Source organism: Zea mays, chromosome 3, assembly GCF_902167145.1.
Source record: "Zea mays cultivar B73 chromosome 3, Zm-B73-REFERENCE-NAM-5.0, whole genome shotgun sequence".
Taxonomy (NCBI): Eukaryota; Viridiplantae; Streptophyta; class Magnoliopsida; order Poales; family Poaceae; genus Zea; species Zea mays.
Genome location: NC_050098.1, coordinates 182,154,956 through 182,164,673, shown reverse-complemented (window position 1 = coordinate 182,164,673; position 9,718 = coordinate 182,154,956).

Sequence of the window (9,718 nt, the reverse complement as noted above, 5' to 3'; positions counted from 1 at the left end):
AATACTGTCCAAATATTCCACTGATATATCTCCAAGTATCTTCCTCTTGAGAAATACCTTCAGAATCATTTTTCAAGTCCCTATAAATATTTTCTTCATAACTTTCCTCATGCTCATACGTATACGTATGCCTCCAGTGTCATACGGTGAGCTCTACAAGCTAATCTCACTTATACAAGACAAATACATGCTAATCTCCCACTAATCATCTCATCCTCCCACTAATCCTCTCATCCCTCCCCCTAATCCCCCCACCATGGCTATAAATAGAGGGGCAAGGGCCTCCTCTCATCCCACCCCAAGCCATTTCATGGCAACTCTCTTCCCCCCCCCCCGCACACCCACTCCATGTTCCACACAAGCACACACTAGCACAAGGATCGTTCGATCGTTCTTCGATCATTCGTCCCCTGTTCTTAGTTTGTTCGTTCGTTCGTCCGATCGTTCAATCATTCGTCCGATCGTTCATGGTTCGTTCGTCCGATCGTTCGTCCGTTCGTTCCTCCAAATAATCTTTTTCCTACCGTTATGCTGCTGAAATTCCGATCGTTCGTTCGTTCGATCATTCGATCGTTCATCGTTCATTCATAGTTCCTATTCATCATTCATCGTTCGTTCATAGTCCCTATTCATCGTTCTTCCAGATAATCTTTGTCCTGCCGTTATGCTGCCGAAATTCCGATCGTTCGTTCGTCCGATCATTCGATCGTTCGTCCGTTCGTTCATCCAAATAATCTTTGTCCTGCCGTTATGCTGCCGAAATTCCGATCGTTCGTTCGTTCGATCATTCGAACGTTCATCGTTCGTTCATAGTTCCTATTCATCGTTCATCGTTCGTTCATGGTCCCTATTCATCGTTCTTCCAGATAATCTTTGTCCTGTCGTTATGCTGCCGAAATTCCGATCGTTCGTTCGTCCGTCCGATCATTCGATCGTTCGTCCGTTCGTTCATAGTTCCTATTCATCGTTCATCGTTCGTTCATAGTTCCTATTCATCGTTCATCGTTCGTTCATACGACTATTCACCATCACTATTCACCGTTACTATTCATCATTACTATTCACTGCCACTATTCACCATTGTTACTATTCATCATCGTTACTACTCATCGATGATATCTTGTAACTTTTTCGTCGTCACTATTCATCATTACTATTCATCGTTACTATTCATCGATTAGCCGATCACCCCAAATTTCAACTACTCATACATCATGCTGTCCAGTCCACCTAAGACCAGCCAGACCCATATTCCAGTCATACGAACTCCGGTGACTGTGATTTTCCTTCCAGTAGGGAACTTCCCATCTGGTCACCCATCCTAGGTTTCTCCAAGTTGAGCACGCTTAACTTTGAGATTCCTTCGAACCAAGCTCCCAAACTCAGATTCCAATAATTCTCGTTTCTAAATTCTTATCAAACTATTCCCTATCCAGCCATGTCATCCTTTAAGCATGGTCCATATTCCAGAAAACTCCCAAAATACTCTTGTCCCATATTCTGCCTATAACTCTCCTGTTCATACTAAGTCAGACGATTCATTCATCACTATTCTCACCAACAGTGAACTTCACTGTGCTACACCACATACACCCAGCTATAAATACACCCAGCTACCCTCTCCCTCTCCACACACACTCAGCACCCTCAGCCAAGGCAAACACCTCATTTATATGTTTGCTTGTTCATGTTGCATAGTTATCGGAGCGTTTGTGCCGTCTCGTGGAGGCCAGATCCGCGAGTCTACGCTAGGCGGTGGAGCCAGAAGCCAGTTCCGCGAGCTCCCCTTCCCCCTTCATCGAATAAGCACGGCAAGCTCACTGGATCCCTTTGATGCATAAATTACCTATGATTTTTCAACCACAACCCTCAGCCTGTTATTTTATGCATGATATGATTTTGAGACAAGTTATTATGGCCACCCAAGCCGCTTGCCGCAATCAATCCTTAATATATTTGTTATAAATGATTTGAGAAAAGGTGTGAGTTTTTCAAAAGAAAATGCTCTTCAAAATGTGTATGATGAAGGGTTTTCACCCTTATCACCTTTGAGTAGGGATGATCAAGGACTCCCTGGTTTAGGGGAGGGCCTAAGGTGTTGGCTCAGCTGGTTTAGGCGTGAGCAGAAGGATTGTCCCCTCATATAAGGACCGGTTTGTCATCTTCACTACCTGTACTCTTTAATAGTACAACCACTCGAGACTGTGTGGGCAGTCACTCAATCTGAACTCGTACGGTCCAACCCCAGGGTTATGAAGGCTGGGGAGCACTGGGAGGATAAGGAGGGGGAAAGTTTTGTCCGGTTTGGACATGGTGGTGGCCTGACTCCTTCCGGATAACCGTTAAGGTTAGAACGTGCGGGGAAAGAAAGAAAGTCAGATTCGGGTCTCATTGGCCATGGGATCGCAGAGCCGAACTAGTGGGTAAAGTGTACACCTCTGCGCAGAGTTTGAAAACCTATTCGAATAGTTTGTGTCCACAGGAATGGACGAGTCTGGTATGGTATGACAATTAATGTTTTGTTTTCCAAAAAAAAAGATGCTTTTGAAAAGTGGTTTTTTAAAAGGTTCGGCGATTGAGCCGTGAGCTATGGTGGATGGGAAGTCCAGTAGCTGTTTTTGAAAATGAAAACCAGTGGGAACTGCTGAGATACTTGGATGGTTTAGTCCAGGGGATTTTGTTATAATACTGAAAAACTTCCTGCTCCTTTTGGAGAGGTTGCGCTTTGCAAAAATACAAAATGTTTTTCAAAACAACTTTGCATAAAATATTGTTGTTTCTGCAAAATATCCTGAGCTCCACATATTCCATGCATTATATCTGATTTCCCCATTCCGCGGGTGAAGGTGGGCTGCTGAGTACGTTTGTACTCACCCTTGCTTATTTGTTGTTTTTTAGAAAAAGGAGATCGGGTAAGAGTTACGACTGTTCCCAACCTTGCCTATGGCTGTTGGACCGCTGAATTGCTTCACTGCGTATATCGGGCTGCTTCAGCCCCACTCTGATGATATGTCCCAAGTTGTGGACCAACTCTTAAAGTTGTTCGCCACCTTTATAGGTTTGTCTCGTTTAAGCAGATCTGGAATCATCTGATGTATAAATGTGTTTACTAGCCTCCTGGGACTAGTAATTGCATCACATTTGAGTCCCAGAGGATCGGGACGCTTCAGTTTCTTCTAATTTAACATTTTGGACCACGCTTGCACCACTTGTTTTGTTTTTGCAAATTCTTTTCAAAGTCTTTTGCAAAATAGTCAAAGGTAAATGAATAAGATTTTGAAAAGCATTTTTAAGATTTGAACTTTTCTCCCCTTGTTTCAAATGCTTTTCCTTTGACTAAACAAAACTCACCCTCAATGAAATTCTCCTTTTAGTGTTCAAGAGGGTTTTAGATATAAATTTTGAAGGAGTTATACCAATTTGAAATTATATAAAAAAATAATTGAAAAACTTCTTTGATACAAATTGAAAGAACATAATTTTTGAAATTGGTGGTGGTGCGGTCCTTTTGCTTTGGGCTCATACTTTCTCCCCCTTTGGCATGAATCGCCAAAAACGAATACTTGTGAGTGAAATATAAGCCCTTTGTTACTTTCTCTCCCTTTGGCAAACAAAATATGAGTGAAGATTATACCAAATTGGAGAGCGATGCGGAGCGACGGCGAAGGATGAATAATTCGATGGAGTGGAGTGGAAGCCTTGTCTTCGCCGAAGACTCCATTTCCCTTTCAATCTATGACTTAGCATGAAGTACACTTGAAAAACACATTAGTCATAACACATGAAAGAGATGATCAAAGGTATATAAATGAGCTATGTGTGCAAAATATCAATCAAAGTTCCTAGAATCAAGAATGTTTAGCTCATGCCTAAGTTTGGTAAAGGTTTTCTCATCTAGTGGCTTGGTAAAGATATCGGCTAATTGTTCTTTGGTGCTAACATATGAAATCTCGATATCCCCCCATTGTTGGTGATCCCTTAAAAAGTGATATCAAATGGCTATGTGCTTAGTGCGGCTGTGCTCAACGGGATTATCTGCCATGTGGATTGCACTCTCATTATCACATAGGAGAGGAACATTGGTTAATTTGTTACCATAGTCCCTAAGGGTTTGCCTCATCCAAAGCAATTGCGTGCAACAATGACCTGCGGCAATGTACTCGGCTTCGGCGGTAGAAAGGGCTACAGAATTTTGTTTCTTAGAAGCCCAAGACACCAGGGATCTTCCCAAGAACTGGCAAGTCCCTGATGTGCTCTTTCTATCAATCTTACACCCTGCCCAATCAGCATCTGAATATCCAATTAAATCAAAAGTGGATCCCTTGGGGTACCAAAGGCCAAACTTAGGAGTATGAACTAAATATCTCAAGATTCGTTTTATGGACCTAAGGTGAACTTCCTTAGGATCGGCTTGGAATCTTGCACACATGCATACGGAAAGCATAATATCCGGTCGAGATGCACATAAATAAGGTAGAGATCCTATCATCGATCGGTATACCTTTTGATCTACGGATTTACCTCCCGTGTCGAGGTCGAGATGCCCATTGGTTCCCATGGGTGTCTTGATGGGCTTGGCATCCTTCATCCCAAACTTGGTGAGTATGTCTTGAATGTACTTTGTTTGGCTGATGAAGGTGCCCTCTTGGAGTTGCTTGACTTGAAATCCTAAGAAGTACTTCAACTCCCCCATCATAGACACCTCGAATTTTTGAACCATTATCCTACTAAACTCTTCACAAGTAGATTTGTTAGTAGATCCAAATATGATATCATCAACATAAATTTGGCATACAAACAAATCATTTGCAATAGTTTTAGTAAAGAGAGTAGGATTGGCTTTTCCGACTTTGAAGCCATTAGCGATAAGAAAATCTCTTAGGCATTCATACCATGCTCTTGGGGCTTGCTTGAGCCCATAAAGCGCCTTAGAGAGTTTGTATACATGGTTAGGATACTCACTATCTTCAAAGCCGGGAGGTTGCTCAACATAGACCTCTTCCTTGATTGGTCCATTGAGGAAGGCACTCTTCATGTCCATTTGGTAAAGCTTAAAGCCATGGTAAGTAGCATAGGCAAGTAATATACGAATTGACTCAAGCCTAGCTACGGGTGCATAGGTTTCACCGAAATCCAAACCTTCGACTTGTGAATAACCCTTGGCTACAAGTCAGGCTTTGTTCCTTGTCACCACACCATGCTCATCTTGCTTGTTGTGGAAGACCCACTTGGTTCCTACAACATTTTGATTAGGACGTGGAACAAGATGCCATACCTCATTCCTCGTGAAGTTGTTGAGTTCCTCTTGCATCGCCAACACCCAATCTGAATCCCTTAATGTGTCTCCCACCCTGTATGGCTCAATAGAAGACACAAAGGAGTAATGTTCACAAAAATGAGCAACACGAGATCGAGTGGTTACCCCCCTTTTGAATATCGCCGAGGATAGTGTTCACGGGGTGATCTCATTGTATTGCTTGGTGGACTCTTGGGTGTGGCGGTCTTTGACCCTCATCATCTTCCTTGTCTTGATCATTAGCATCTCCCCCTTGATCATTGTCCTCCTCTTGAGGTGATTCCTCTTGATCTTCATTTTCATCATCTTGAGTTGGTGGAGATGCTTGCATGGAGGAAGACGGTTGATCTTGTGCTTGTGGAGGCTCTTCGGATTCCTTAGGACACACATCCCCAATGGACATGTTCCTTAGCGCGACGCATGGAGCCTCTTCATCATCTAGCTCATCAAGATCAACTTGCTCTACTTGAGAGCCGTTAGTCTCATCAAACACAATGTCACAAGAAACTTCAACTAGTCCAGTGGACTTGTTAAAGACTCCATATGCCCTTGTGTTTGAATCATATCCTAGTAAAAAGCCTTCTATAGCCTTAGGAGCAAATTTAGATTTTCTACCTCTTTTAACAAGAATAAAACATTTGCTACCAAAGACTCTAAAATATGAAACATTGGGCTTTTTACCGGTGAGGAGTTCATATGATGTCTTCTTGAGGATTCGGTGAAGGTAGAGACGGTTGATGGCGTAGCAAGCGGTGTTGATTGCTTCTGCCCAAAACCGGTCCGAAGTCTTGTACTCATCAAGCATGGTCCTCGCCATGTCAAGTAGAGTTCTATTCTTTCTCTCCACTACACCATTTTGTTGAGGTGTGTAGGGAGAAGAGAACTCATGCTTGAAGCCCACATCCTCAAGAAAGCCTTCTATTTGTGAGTTCTTGAACTCCATTCCATTGTCGCTTCTAATCGTTTTGATCCTTAAGCTGAACTCATTTTGAGCCCATCTCAAGAATCCCTTTAAGGTCACTTGGGTTTGTGATTTTTCCTACAAAAAGAACACCCAAGTGAAGCGAGAATAGTCATCCACAATTACAAGACAATACTTACTCTCGTCGATGCTTATGTAAGCTATTGGGCCGAATAGGTCCATGTGGAGTAGCTCAAGCGGCCTGTCGGTCGTCATGATGTTCTTGTGTGGATGGTGAACGCCAACTTGCTTCCCTGCTTGACATGCGCTACAAATCCTGTCTTTCTCAAAATGAACATTAGTTAGTCCCAAAATGTGCTCTCCCTTTAGAAGCTTGTGAAGATTCTTCATCCCAACGTGGGCTAGTCGGCGATGCCAGAGCCAACCCATGTTAGTCTTAGCAATTAAGCAAGTGTCGAGTTCAGCTCTATTAAAATCAACTAAGCATAGCTGACCCTCTAACACTCCCTTAAATGCTACTGAATCATTGCTTCTTCTAAAGACATTAACACCTATATCCGTAAAAAGACAGTTGTAACCCATTTTGCATAATTGAGAAACAGAAAGCAAATTGTAATCTAAAGAATATACAAGAAAAACATTTGAAATAGAATGGTCAGGTGATATAGCAATTTTACCAAGTCCTTTGACCAAACCTTGATTTCCATCCCCGAATGTGATAGCTCTTTGGGGATCATGGTTTTTCTCGTAGGAGGAGAACATCCTTTTCTCCCCTGTCATGTGGTTTGTGCACCCGCTATCAATTATCCAACTTGAGCCCCGGGATGCATAAACCTACAAAAAAATTTAGGCCTTGTTCTTAGGTACCCAAACAGTCTTGGGTCCTTTTACATTAGAAACAAGTACCTTGGGTACCCAAACACAAGTCTTTGAGCCCTTGTGTTTGGCCCCAACATATTTGGCAACTACTTTGCCTGATTTGTTAGTTAAAACATATGATGCATCAAAAGTCTTAAATGAAATGTTAGGCTCATTTGATGCAATAGGAGATTTCCTTTTAGGCAATTTTACATGTGTTGATTGCCTAGAGCTAGATGCCTCACTCTTATACATAAAAGCATGATGAGAGCCAGAGTGAGACTTCCTAGAATGAATTCTCCTAATTTTGTGTTCAGGATAACCGGCAGGGTATAAAATGTAACCCTCATTATCCTGAATCATGGGAGCCTTGCCCTTCACAAAGTTGGACAATTTCTTAGGGGCATTAAGCTTGACATTGTCTCCCTTTTGGAAGCCAATGCCATCCTTAATCCCAGGGTGTCTCCCACTATAGAGCATACTTCTAGCAAATTTAAATTTTTCATTTTCTAAATCATGCTCATTGATTTTGGCACTAAGTTGAGCTATGTGATCATTTTGTTATTTAATTAAAGCTAGGTGATCATGAATAGCATCAACATTAATATCTCTACATCTAGTGCAAATAGTAACATGCTCAACGGTAGATGTAGAGGATTTGCAAGTATTTAATTCAACAATCTTAGCATGTAAAATAGCATTCTCATCTCTACGATTGGATATAGAAACATTGCAAACATTTAAATCTTTAGCCTTAGCAATTAATTTTTCATTCTCAATTTTAAGGCTAGAGAGAGATGCATTCAATTTGTCAATCTTAACAATTAAATTAGCATTATCATTTCTAAGGTTGACAAGAGAATCATCGCTAATATTTAATTTCTCAACCTTAGCAATCAATTTATCATTTTCAAATCTAAGGTTGGAAATAGTGTCATGGCAAGTGCTTAGCTCATTAGTTAATTTTTCACATTTTTCTATCTCTTGAGCATAATCATTTTTAACTTTAACATGCTTCTTATTTTCTTTAATAAGGAAGTCCTCTTGGCTATCCAAGAGTTCATCCTTCTCATGAATAGCACTAATCAATTCATTCAATTTTTCTTTTTGTTGCATGTTTAAGTTGGCAAAAAGGGTGAGCAAGTTATCCTCATCATCACTAGAGTTCTCCTTATCACTAGATGTTGCATATTTAGTGGAGGCTCTAGATTTTACCTTCTTTTTGCCATCCTTTGCCATGAGGCACTTGTGGCCGACGTTGGGGAAGAGAAGACCCTTGTTGATGGCGATGTTGGCGGCGTCCTCGTCGGAGGAGGAGTCGGTGGAGCTCTCGTCGGAGTCCCACTCGCGGCATACATAGGCATCGCTGCCCTTCTTCTTGTAATACTTCTTCTTCTCCTTCCTTCTCCCCTTCTTGTCATCGCCCCTGTCACTATCACTTGATAATGGACATTTAGCAATGAAGTGACCGGGCTTACCACACTTGTAGCAAACTTTCTTGGAGCGGGGCTTGTAGTCCTTCCCCCTCCTTTGCTTGAGGATTTGGCGAAAGCTTTTGATGATTAAGGCCATCTCCTCAATGTCGAGCATGGAGGCGTCGATGGGAAGCCTACTTGACGTAGACTCTTCCTTCTTCTTCTCCATCGCTTTGAAAGCGACGGGTTGCACCTCGGATGTAGAGGTGGCGCCTTGCTTGATGATTTACTTGGAGCCTTTGATCATTAATTCAAAGCTCACAAATTTTCCTATCACTTCCTCGGGAGACATTAGTTTATATCTTGGATCACCACGAATTAATTGAACTTGAGTAGGATTAAGAAAAACGAGTGATCTAAGAATAACCTTGACCATTTCATGGTCATCCCATTTTGTGCTCCCGAGGTTGCGCACTTGGTTCACCAAGGTTTTGAGCCGGTTGTACATTGCTTGTGGCTCTTCCCCTTGATGAAGCATGAAGCGACCGAGCTCCCCCTCGATCGTTTCCCTTTTGGTGATCTTGGTCACCTTGTCTCCTTTGTGCGCGGTTTTGAGCACGTCCTAAATCTCTTTGGCGCTCTTCAACCCTTGCACCTTATTATACTCCTCTCGACTTAGAGAGGCGAGGAGTATAGTAGTGGCTTGGGACTTGAAGTGTCGGATTTGGGCTACCTCGTCCGAGTCATAGCCTTCATCCCCTACGGATGGTTCCTGTGCACCAAACTCAACAATGTCCCAAATACTAGCGTGGAGTGAGGTTAGATAGTGCCTCATTTTATCACTCCACATGCAATAATCTTCACCATCAAAAACCGGTGGTTTGCCTAGTGGGACGGAAAGTAAAGGGGTACGTTTGGAAATGCGAGGATAGCTGTTGGGGACTTGTTCTCAAATGCTATGAATCAAGAACAAGGCAACATAAAATGTTAAATGTCAAAGCCCTTCGTCCTTCGGGTCATTATTTCCCTTCGGATATAATGAATCTAGGACAAAGGTTATGAAAAACATGCCTTCATGACCATGATGAGAGGTGGAGAACATTTATACAAAGTACAGAAAGTAATATGATCTTTTATAAACATTATTATTAATCTATTTTCATTTATCTTATTTGTACAGACAATATTAAATTACAAATGTACCTTCGGCTTGAAGGAGTGAAAATA